This window comes from Nerophis ophidion, linkage group LG03, assembly GCF_033978795.1.
Source record: "Nerophis ophidion isolate RoL-2023_Sa linkage group LG03, RoL_Noph_v1.0, whole genome shotgun sequence".
NCBI classification, from domain to species: Eukaryota; Metazoa; Chordata; class Actinopteri; order Syngnathiformes; family Syngnathidae; genus Nerophis; species Nerophis ophidion.
The window spans coordinates 37,735,450-37,748,939 of record NC_084613.1 but is presented as its reverse complement, the minus strand read 5'-3'; positions in this window follow the sequence as shown (position 1 = coordinate 37,748,939).

Below are 13,490 nucleotides of genomic sequence, written 5' to 3'. Positions count from 1 at the left end.
GTCCAGCCTAAACAGGACTTACCAACACAGGGCCACGGGATCCACTCTCCCCACCTGCAGGGACCCCAATGATGGAGATGGAAAATCCAGCAACTGCCCTGGCAAGCCTCCCCTTGAGGGAAGAGGGGGAAAAGGGGGAAAAAAGGAGATCACAGAAATGCTGACACAAAAGGCCACTACCCCAGCACCTGTCCACCACGCAACGGACAAGGGGGACTGGACCCATCAATTCCAAAACACAGCAGCCTAAGACTCCAACTCCAGCGGGGCAAGCAGATTCTGAGGGTGATAAAAAAACAAAACAAAAATAATAGATCTTTTTTATTATTAATAATATCCCGTCTCAGAAACAACCCTTTGATAAGCTTACACCCAAATGACAGCAAAACACTGGGCGCAAGGGACAGTGCGGCAATCCCGGGACGACACATGACTAGCCAACTAACATGACAACAAATGTAAATAAAGCTGGCAAGTCATACACCACCACTAACCACATTAGCGGCCACCCCTTTGCATGGAACTCAGCAGCCATAGGCACCTGCACCACAAACAAATGGCAGCAAATACAACTGCTGCAAAACCCCCAACAGCCACAACCACCGGACCAACTCAACATGACCGAAAAACAGCAACCATCCGCCGACAAAACCATAGAGACCAACCGACGCCAGCACAAACGCCAACATGAAAACAATAGACATCACTGCCACCCCCTTCCAAATACCTCTACTCTCCAATCCAAATACATCACTACCCAAACAACCGAGCCACAGCTCCCATATCAAACAAAAAAGCTGCGATGCCTTCACACCAAGCCAATGGTATACAAACCCCAGACCACAAAGCCAAAAGAGACGGAAACAGGAAGCGAAATCTCCGCGATGCCACATAAACTGGAACAAAACAACCGGCTACTAAGTCCACATCCATTAAAAAAAAACAAAAAAACACTGTCAATGTCAAAAAACAATACTAAAAAAGACAAAAGCATCCACATACACAAATAATAACACAGTATGTACTGTAGTTAGAGGGAGATATATATGTAGGTGGACACTGTAAGCAGTAAGAGCAGGTGGCGCAGACACAGGCCCCTCCAGTCCTTTCAGCAGGCAACTGAGACATAAGGCCAGGGGGCCGATCGCTACAAACCAGGACACTGCAGGCCCCCCGAACCAAGCAGAACCTGTATCCAAACAATAACCAAAAGTAATATAACAAGCCCCGCCCCTTGGCTGGGGACCCCCAAATACAAACAAACAAAACAAAAACAAAAATGGCCAAACAAAGTCACCGCAATCTAAATAATCACGGTGGTCACCACCACTGCAGCAGCATCGCTCAACGCACCCAAAAAGTACCTATACACACGCCAAAATCCCCAAACCAAGATGCACCTCTCTTAAGGATAGGTAAAACGCTGGGGAAGAAGATGAGTAAAAAAATACAATCTAGGCTGGGCTCCTAAGGGGGCCTAGTCTGGAGTGGGAAAAAAGCCTCCATGTCATGCGCACATAAACATGTTACATATAATCACGACAACCCACAACAGAGGGGATGAGGGGGGAGTTGGGGCCCTGGAGGTCGACTGCTGCTATAAAGCGCTGCCAGCCGTCCATACATCCGAAGGGGAATCAAGCGGTGGTGAAGGCGTGGAGTGGGGGTGGGGTGTGTGTGTTTATACACCCATTGTCTTGGGTGTGTTGATGTAGTGTCCAAAGGCCTGGAGCCATTCTGCATGCAAGCAAAAGTTCGACTCCAGGTGTCGTTGAGGAGGGAGGGAGGTCAAAAGCGTCAATCATTGAGGTGTCCTCTGGGAATGTTTTCAGAACAGCCTGCTCCTGTTGTTGCAGCGTCAAGGGCATTCGAGGGAGTCAAATCGTAGATTAGGATTTTTTGTTTTTCCGCAAGCAGACATTACAATGGCTTGTCAGTTCTACTCGTCCACGCTGGCTCTCATATCCAATTTTTCCCTTTCAACCAGCTTTTCCATGATGTGATCCATCTTGCGATTCAGTTCAGAAATCGCACTAGTCTGTGATCCCACAGCCCGGCCCAAACCTCCCATTGCAACAAAAAGCCTTTGGGCTCCTTGAGTGGCTGCCATCGTTTTACGAATTTGACGACACACGAGAGCAATGCCCAGCCCAATCAGCAAGTGCCCCGCGATTACGGTTCCAAATAGGAAGATGTCTTCCACGTCCTCGATGGAAAGGACTGAGAGGCACATGATTGATTCTCCATTCATCCCAGGAATCTTTCACATACCCCGCATTAATGGTTCCATCAGGGCAGCCAGGCTCCCCGGAACCTCTTTTCCTCGTTGAGAGTCCCGCTGATCAATTCCATGTCTGATGTTTAGGTTTGGAGGACAGTGCAAAGAAAGAGGCTTCCAAAAAGTTCAGCCAAGACAAAACAAAGAGAGCAAGCAGGGAGAAGAAGGGAGCGGAAAAAAATGTGACTGCCCTCACCAAAGGCAAGACAACCAAATCATTAACAGCCGCACAACACACTGTCCCGGCAGAGGAAACACCACTGTCCTGGTCCCACAAGAGTCACACTATCTCCAGCCGTGCTTCCGAACATGTCTATCCTTCCCCACTTAAATCCGCAAACCCTCTAGGCAGTCCCAAACAAATGCAAACTTGGCGAACAGCCGCTCCAAACCAAGCCCACGTGATGCAACGTGAGTCTGCCCCTGCTGAACAAAGCAAGCACTCTCCTGCCCCGACCCGACTCTGTGGAGTCCTCACCAACAACTTCGCGCAAAAACTGCACAGCCCTGATGCTCAATGTGAACACCACGTCTTAGCTGCCCGGACAGCAATGCGTTTACACAAGTCCAGATAGGGAATTGACACCTCTCAATGGGGGAAGAAGCCATTACATCTTGCTCACATGCCAGCACCCAAGCTAGCCAGCAAGCCTTTGCAAGCCGGTCCCACATTTCTATCAGCGCACGGCCACCAACCACACCCCCCCTGACCACTCTTTCACCAGACACCCCACCCAGCAAAAGGCCATGTAAGCTTGATGTAAGCTTGGACCTCAAATCCTACTGAATAGCTCTTAATCTTCTTCCCTTTATGCGATTTCAAATTACCGGTATTGAAATCAGCCTCCTCCATTTTGAAAATGATGACAGGGGAAGTGTCACTCATGACGTCACGAGTTTGACCAGGCGGTAATACAAAGCATGCGCTAATTATTTTGTGAAGCGAGTTTGATCCGGCAGCAATTCAAGGCAGGCGAATACTATATGCCCTGCGGAAAGTCAAGGAAATACGATATATATATATATATATATATATGTATATATATATATATATATATACATACATATATATACAAACCCCGTTTCCTATTACTTGGGAAATTGTGTTAGATGTAAATATAAACAGAATACAATGATTTGCAAATCTTTTTCAACCCATATTCAATTGACTGCACTACAAAGACAAGATATTTGATGTTCAAACTCATAAACTTATTTTTTTTTTTCAAATAATAATTAACTTGGACTTTAATGGCTGCAACACGTGCCAAAGTAGTTGGGAAAGGGCATGTTCACCACTGTGTTACATCACCTTTTCTTTTAACAACACTCAATAAACATTTGGGAACTGAGGAAACTAATTGTTGAAGCTTTGAAAGTGGAATTCTTTCCTATTCTTGTTTTATGTAGAGCTTCAATCGTTCAATAGTCCTGGCTCTCCGCTATCATATTTTACGCTTCATAATGCGCCACACAGTTTCAATGGGAGACAGGTCTGGACTGCAGGCGGGCCAGGAAAATACCTGCCCTCTTTTACTACGAAGCCACCCTGTTGTAACCCGTGGCTTGGCATTGTCTTGTTGAAATAAGCAGGGGCGTCTATGATAACGTTGCTTGGATGACAACATTTGTTGTTCCAAAACCTGTATGGACCTTTCAGCATTAATTGTGCCTTCACAGATGTGTAAGTTGACCATGCCTTGGGCACTAATACACCCCCATACCATCACAGATGCTGGCTTTTGAACTTTGCGCCTATAACAATCCGAATGGTTATTTTCCTCTTTGTTCTGGAGGACACCACGTCTTCTGTTTCCAAATTAAATTTGAAATGTGGACTCGTCAGACCACAGAACACTTTTCCACTTTGCATCAGTTCATCTCAGATGAGCTCGGGCCCAGCGAAGCCGGCGGCGTTTCAGGGTGTCGTTGATAAATGGGTTTGGCTTTGCATAGTAGAGTTTTAACTTGCACTTACAGATGTAGTGACCAACTGTAGTTACTGACAGTGGTTTTAAGAAGTGTTCTTGAGCCCATGTGGTGATATCCTTTACACACTGATGTCGGTTTTTGATGCAGTACCGCCTGAGGGATCAAAGGTCCATAATATCATCGCTTACGTGCAGTGATTTCTCCAGATTCTCCGAACCTTTTGATGATTTTACGAACCGTAGATGGTAAAATCCCTAAACTCCTTGCAATAGTTCGTTGAGAAATGTTGTTCTAAAACTGTTCGACAATTTGCTTACAAAATGGTGTACCTCGCTGCATCCTTGTTTGTGAATTACTTAGCATTTCATGGAAGTTGTTTTTATACCCAATCATAGCACCCACCTGCTCTCAATTGGCCTGAACACCTGTGGGATGTTTCATATAAGTGTTTGATGAGTATTCCTCAACTTTATCAGTATTTATTGCCACCATTCTCAAATTCTTTATCACTTGTTGCTGGCATCAAATTCTAAATTCAATGATTATTTGCACAAAAAAACAAAAGTTTGAACATCAAATATGTTGTTTTTGTAGCATATTCAACTGAATATGGGTTGAAAATGATTTGCAAATCATTGTGTTACGTTTATATTTACATCTAGCACAATTTCCCAACTCATATGGAAACGGGCTTTGTATATATGTATATATATATATATATATATATATATATATATATATATATATATATATATACACATCTTCTTCCTCTTATTCGCAGTCAGGTCACGGGGGCAGCAGAGTAGCCTAATGGTAGTAGAGAATCCCAGACTTCCCTCTTCCCAGCCACTTCATCCAGCTCCTTCCTCCCCAAAGCGTTCCCAGGTCAGCTGTGTCCCGCGCCTTCCGTGTGGCATCCTAACGGTGGGATGTGCACTAAACATCTCCCTAGGGAGGCATCCGGTGTCATCCTGACCAGATGCTGGAACTACCTCATCTGGTTCCCCACCCCCCTTCGCCAATCCAGAGGCAACGCTCCCAATGTCCACACAACAATGCATAGTCTTGTCAACCAAGACAGCCCTACAGCATCCAGAGTTTAAAGGAACTCCGGGCGGATTTCATCCACCTGGGGCCCTGCCACCGAGGATCTTTTTAACTACCTCGGCAACCTCAGCCCCAGGAATAGGGCACTGCTTCCTCATAAGAATATGTATAGGTAGGATTGAGGATGTCTTTGACGTATTCCCTCCACAGATCCACAACCTCCTGAGTCGAGGTCAGCAGCACACCATTCCCACCACACACGGTGCTGACAGTGCACTGGTTGCCCCTCCTGAGGCAACAGATCCAGAATCGCTTCAAAGCCGTCCGGAAGTAATTTTCCATGGCTTACCCAAACTACTCCCATGTCCGAGTTTGGACACTTTTATGTTTGAACATGGTGTTGGTTATGGACAATCTGTGATGGACAAAAAATTTCAATAACAAAACACCACTCGGGTTCAGATCCGATTGGCCGTTCATCCCAATCACACCTCTACAGGTTTCACTGTTGTTGCCAACATGAGCGTTGAAGTCACCCAGCAAAACAACAGAATCACCCGAGGGAGCACTCTCCAGTACTGCTTTAAGGGAATCAAAAAAAGCCGGGTACTCTGAGCTGCCGTGTGGTGCAAAAGCAACAATCAGGACCTGTCCCCTCCTGCCTGACAGCGGCAAGCCACACAAATCCCCGGGTGCAGCCTCACGCCCAACCACCCACCGCCAACCCGAAGGCGACCGCTGCCACCGCCACTCGCTAGACCCATGGGTGCATGGAATAGCCCACCAGGCCGGAACCGGAGCAGCCACCACAAGCCCACCTGCCCCGATGAGCCGGTCCCATTTCAAGAAGTCAACTTTGTAAAAAAAAAAAAAAAAAAAGGAAAAAAAGGCAGGCTTGACTACACATCTTAAAATGCAGCTGGTAGATCTGCCAACTATCTGCCAGTCACCTGCAGACATGGTAGATATATCTTTGATCATGCTTTGTTCTTCAGCAAACAAACTAACCTTTTCTAAAATGTTGGCACTTTAGCTCACATAGGGATGCTAATGTTGCTAATGTTTGTGTCATCCTGTCCTACTCCTTAATATTGGGTTGTTTTATCTGATATCCGGCAACAATTACATTGGAATGCAGCGTTACACTATACTGTATATGTAAAAAGTGGATAAAGTGCACAATAGCGCTTCCTGGAGGCACACACTCAGGGGTGGACAAGCATAGCTCATTAGCATAAAAGCTACATAAAAAAGGCTACGGAAATAATTTTTAAACTGTCTAGGGTTAGATTTTGGGCAATCCACTTCAAGTATACTATTGTGTAACATCTCTGACACTTACAACAGTCCAGTATATGAATAGTATCATATAGGCCCTTTAAGCGTCCTACTCCTAAAAGTACAGCGATATACCGTTTCTGTACAGGGAGAGCGACACATGAGAGTGCATTTACGTTTGAGTGACTGCCTTGTTGGTGCCAAATGGGATAAGGGTTAGAGTTCAAGTGTCCCGATTAAAAAGCTGAACAGTATCATTATAGCCCAATGAAGGGGCTCTCATTTTTAGCAAGCGTCAATCAAGTGCTTTTGGCCTCAGCTCCTGAATTTTAAGTGATCCGCCTGAACCGGTCCGATTCAGATTCGATGGCTTTCAATGGAGGAATGTCAATCTCTTGGTTTAGCTACCTTTGTTGCCATTTGCGTCAGAGTTCAGGGCTCTCCTTCTTCTGGGCAAAGCAGCAAAACATAATAGCAACATTGTTCCATGCAGGGAGCAGTCGGAACCTGAGGGAAAAGGCGAGAGAGGGAAGTTAATTTTTTGGTTTTTGGCAGTCACCACGTCATGAAAGTTCAAGCGATAGGCTTTGTTCCTTTTAAATGTTATTGAACGTGAGCGCGTTTCCTCTGAAAAAACATTCAAGAGGATCTCCCTCATTCGTAGCAGCCATGCAAGCAGAAGGACAAGGATCAAGATGTTGAAGGGAAAAGGTGGGACAAGCTCCTCAATGAACAATGAATGAGCTTAGAGAATAGAGGGCCACACGAAAAAGAAAAACATACTAAAACAAAATAAAAGTATTTAAAGAAATACATTTTAAATGTGATAAAAAAAACATAAAATTAAAGTAATTTAAGTCACAATGTTATGATAAAAATATAATTTTACAAAAATGTAGTTGCAATATTGCAGTAAAAACAGCATTTAACGAGATTAAAGTTATAATATGAGAAAAAAACAACATAGTTTACGAGAACTAAATAATAATATTCTAAGTTTTAAAATATATGATTTTATGGGAATAAAGTTTAGATATTATGAGAAAAAAACATAATTCTATTTTTTTTCAAGTTGTAATATTACAAAAATATATACATTTTGTTATAATTACTTTATATTATGACAGAAATTAGGACATTGAAGTCATAATATTAAAAGAAAATAATATACAAATGTATGAAATTGCATTAAACTGTACTATATGTTATATATAATGAATATTCATGATATGATTTATCAGCCTAAGCAGAGAAACCAAGACTTCCAATTCCCTGGTTACTTCATTTACCTCCACCCTGGGGATCCCGAGGCATTCCCAGGTCAGCTGAGAGACACAGTCTCTCCAACATGTCCTTGGTCTTCCTGACGTTCCCTGAACACCTCCCCAGGGAAGAGCCCAGGGGGCTTCCTAAACCGGATGCCCGAGTCACTTCATCTGGCTCCTCTCAATGTGGTGAAGCAGCAGCTTTAATCTGAGTTCCTCCCAAATGACAGAGCACTTGACCCTATCTCTAAGTTAGAGCCCTGCCACCCAAGGGGGTACACCAATTTCGGCCACTTGTACCAGTGATCTTGTCCTTTCGGTCACCCTGGGGATGCCGAATACACCCTCCAATCCTCTCTTTAAATAGGGGAACCACAACCCTTGTCTGCCAATCCAATGTCAACCAACACAACCCCTGAACATCCATAGCCTTAAGGAATTCCAGTCGGATCATAACCACCTTCAGGGCCCTGCCCCCAAGAAGCCTTTTGACAACCTCAGCAACCTCAGCCCCAGGTATACATATGGACAGTCTGTAACAGGCACAAACGTCCAATAATAGAGCACCATTCAAGTTCAGATTAGGTGAGCTGTTGAGCGTGTTAGGTAAAGTGAATTATATTTACATACGCTTTTTCTCAATAGACTCAAAGCGCTTCTACAATCTAACACCCATTGTCTACATTTCAAGCTACAAAATCCAAAATCACTGAAGTTGGCACGTTGTGTAAATTGTAAATAAAAAATGAATTCAATGATTTGCAAAACCTTTTCAACCTATATTCAATTGAATAGACTGCAAAGACAAGATACTTAAAGTTCAAACTGGTAAACCTTGTTATTTTTTGCAAATATTAGCTTATTTGGAATTTGATAGATGTAATATGTCTCAAAAAAGCTGGCACAAGTGGCAACAGAGACCGAGAAAGTTGAAGAATGCTCATCAAACAGTTATTTGGAACATCCCACAGGTGAACAGGCTAATTGGGAACAGGTGGGTGCCATGATTGGGTATAAAAGCAGCTTCCATGAAATGCTCAGTCATTCACAAACAGGGATGGGGCAAGGGTCACCACTTTGTGAACAAATGCATGAGCAAATTGTCAAAAAGTTTAAAGGCCTACTGAAATTAGATTTTCTTATTCAAACGGGGATAGCAGGTCCATACTATGTGTCATACTTGATCATTTCGCGATATTACCATATTTTTGCTGAAAGGATTTAGTAGAGAACATGCACAATAAAGTTCGCAACTTTCAGCCGCTAACAGAAAAGCCCTGCCTTTACTGGAAGTCGCAGACGATGAAGTCACATGTTGATGGCTCCTCACATATTCACATTGTTTTTAATTGGAGCCTCCAACTAAACAGCTATTTGGACCGAGAAAACGACAATTTCCCCATTAATTTGAGCGAGGATGAAAGATTTGTGTTTGAGGATATTGATAGCGAAGGACTAGGGAAAAAAAAAACGAGTTTAAAAAAGAATGCGATTGCATTGGGACAGATTCAGATGTTTTTAGACAAATTTACTAGCATAATTCTGGGAAATCCCTTATTTTTCTATTGTGTTGCTAGTGTTTTAGTGAGTTTAACAGCACCTGATAGTCGGAGGGGTTTGTCCACGGGTGTCTTGACGCCAATGTTTCAGCGAAGTCGACGGCAAACTCAGTTGATCTCCGGTAAAAAGCAACTTTTTAGCACAATTTTCTCACCGAAACCTGCTGGTTGAAATTCGGTCGGGATCCATGTTTGCTTGACCGTGCTCTGATCCATAGTAATGTTTCACCTCCGCGAATTTTAAACAAGGAATCACCGTGTGTCTATGTGGCTAAAGGCTAAAGCTTCCAATCGCCATCTTTCTACTTTGACTTCTCCAATATTAATTGAACAAATTGCAAAAGACTCAGCAACACAGATGTCCAGAATACTGTGTAATTATGCTGTTAAAGCAGACGATTTTTAGCTGTGTGCGCGCAGCGCTCATATTTCCTAACACCCCGTGACGTCAAGCGTATACGTCATCATTATGCGACGTTTTCAAGAAAAAACTCCCGGGAAATTTAAAATTCTAATTTAGTAAACTAAAAAGGCCGTATTGGCATGTGTTGCAACGTTAATATTTCATCAATGATATATAAACTATCAGACTGTGTGGTCGGTGGTAGTTGGTTTCAGTAGGCCTTTAAGAACAACATTTGTCAATGAGCTATGGCAAGGAATTTACGGATTTAGGAAACTACAGTTTGTCCTTACTTCTGTAAGTGCAAGTTAAATCTCTACTATCCAAACCAAAAGCCGTTTATCAACAACACCCAAAACCGTCCCTGGCTTCACTGGGCCCGAGCTCATCTTAGATGAACTGATGCAAAGTAGAAAAGTGTTCCCATTTAAGTATTATATTGATATTATTTTTATTTCTTAAAACACATTCAAAACACGAGCATCAACTTGGTGAGTTTATATAAAAAAGAAAGAAATATGAGCAAAACCTAAAGGCGTTAAAAAGTAACTACACTTTGTGGAGAGACGGAGCTAACGAGCCAACAGCGGGCTGAGAGGAGCAGTGGTTCTGACCAAGATGGAGGCCAGGTGGCGGGGCATGCAGCAGAGAGGAGAGGCGTGACGCACTCGGAGGGGCGCTGCAGCAGCAATCAGAGTCAGGTGCGTACACAACACACCTGTGCTCAATCCCTGCATCTTGTGCTGCAGCATAAAAAGGGCAAGGGAGGAATGATCGTGGCAGAAGTAGGCAGAAGTAGGAGAAAGAACCACCTGACAAGACCGACCATGAACACGACGAACGAGACCCGGAAGACGATGAGCCCCCGCAACAGACGCACCCACCGGCCACCGAAAGGTGCACCGCCACGACCAGCAGGAAGAGCCTGCGCACTGAAAAGTGCGCGGACACTCCAGGCACAGACAGGCAAGAAGACATCATGGGTATTGAAATAATAAACATGAGTCAAACTTGCTATGATGAGTCATATGTCCATCGTCACTGCAACCCACACACGAATGGCAGGAAATCCGTCACAACTTTTTGGGGAATTTTGCCTATTCAAAATCATTATAGAATACATGATAATGGACGGATTTTTATTCATTGCAAGTATTAAATAAACATAAATACAAATGGAGCCAATGGGAGCTCCTCTATTTCGCCTAAAACAATCCAATAAATAGACATTCTTCAAAACCGCCAACAATATTCCATTTACATTTCGGGATTTGAATATTAATCAAGTTCGTCTGTCTATCTGTGTTGGCCCTTGAGATAGGCTCCAGCACCACTGCGACCCTGAACGGGACAAGCGGTAGAAAATGTATGGATGCATAGTGATATTGTTATTATAAGCGCTAACACAGACCAACTATTTGGAAGCGCCGTGATCACTATCGTGTGTCCCTATGTTTACATCATCGAGTGGTCTGCTTATTCCTCACTTCCTTGCTCCCTGTATGTTTATTCTAGATCATAAATCATGCATCTCACCTGGACGTAGGAAGTCTGAGTAGGTATTCCGACAAGTTGGCACACTTTGACAGCCATTTAGGACCCCAAAACGGCCAGAATGACACAAAGGGACACACTTTTTAAAAAAGTGCATTTCCCTTTGAAGCTTTTACCAAAGGCATCAATCATAAATGAAGCTTTCCGCACATACTCAATGTTTACATTTATAGTTTTATTTATATTTAGATACTAAACAGCGCGAGCAACAGCAACAACGAACAAAGTTAAATCATAAAAAGCAGCCTTCACCCCTGAAAAACGATGCATATTTACCCGGGAAAGTTTTGATACCAATTTCCTTGACCCAGCCACACACAAAGAAGTTGTAGACCGTGCTTTTTTACGTTTTCATCTGTATTGTCGTGTAGAATGATGTGTGTGTGGAACACGATATTCGACATGTGTGGGAATGCGACCGATGAATAACTCTTATACCACTCGACAACAATTTTTTTGATTATTCTGCTGCATAGTTTGATGTTTTGCTCGAATCTGCTTTTTGCATGAAGATCTAGGCCTCCTGTGTACTTAGATAGTTTGCACACTGCTTTCTGCACAACAGCCATCTTGGCTGGGTTGACCACCACTGTTTTCCACTTCCGGGAAGAATTCATGTTATGGGATACATACAAGCAATGGTACTGTATATATTTGTTCAATGTTTGCAGTAGTATATACATTTATGTATAATTTAAATAGAATCTATAGTCAAACCAGAAGTTATAGATCATCATTGCACGTGCTTCAGTTAGCAACATTATGTAAGGTGTCTCACGTTCAGGGGGTTGGAAATGAAAGAATGTTTGGTCCTCTGTTACGAGACATCCAAACTCCTGAGCAAGATGGTGTTTTTATTGAGTCCATTGGTAAAGCTGTAAAGGGAACAGTCTTGTGTGTCATGGCTGACAATCTTGCAGCTCATGGATTGGCTGGATTTACAAAGTGTTTCAGAGCTCTGTATGTGTGTAGATTCTGCACAGCTACCAAAAACCAAATTCAGGCTCATGATGTTGGTAGTGGAGATATCTGTGTGCGGACAAAAGCCATTCATGATGTTGATGTTGATGCTGCACTGCATGGGGTTAGTCAGAGTGGTGTTCAGCAAGGCTGTGTTCTGACGCAGGATCTACGGTATTTGCATACAGTCACAGGCTTCCCACCAGATATCCTGCATGACCTTCTTGAGGGCATTGTGCCTAATGAGCTGGCCCTGTGCATTGGGAAAATGATACATAATAAATACTTCACCCTGGAGTATTCAAACAGAAAAATGGTTTCATTCCCATACGAACACACAGACAAGGTTTACAGACCACAGCCTATCCCAAGGACCTTCACTGCGAAGAAAACAGTTGGTGGAAATGGCCATGAGAATGCTACTTTGGTCAGACTTCTTCCATTGATGATTGGTAGTAAAGTTCCAGAAGAGGATGGAGCATGGTGTGTACTCATGGATTTGAAGGAGATAGTTGAGTTGATGGTTTGCCCTGTGTTTACAGACGAATCCATCCAGTATTTGCAAATGATCATCGACACATGCTGCAGGAAGTTTTTCCTGATTTCACCCACAGAGCAAAGCATCGTTACACTGAACATTATGCTGACCTCATACGTTGTTATGGACCTCTTGTCCACTTGTGGACAATGAGGTTTGAGGGAAAACACCGCTTTTTCAAGCGTGTAGTACATGACACACATAACTTCAAGAATGTTTTTAAAAACACTAGCAAACAGACATCAGCACATGATGGCATACTCTCTCGGTGCCCCATCCTTCTTCAAACCCCACCAGCCGACATCAAGCGCCTCATCTGTGATGGTATCAGGGTTTCCTGATGTTGCAAAGGCATATGTTGAACACATGACAGAAAGCAGCATGATTTACAGCACATCAGTTGTCAATGTTGATGGAACTGATTATGGCCTGGATGTCTTTGGGGGACAGAACCTCTCAGAAAAAACAGCTCTCTAAAAACAGGGCATCTTGCACATTAAGTTGGCAAGAAGTAAATATTTTGTGTTCATAAAGGTGTAATATTTTGAGTACATACTATTGATATTAATACATTGTATTCGGTTATTTTTTTCAAGTCATGGTAATTTAATTTTTATAAGTATATTCAATCAGATCATTTAAGTATGAAGAAGACAAACATTAAGTTAATGAAAAT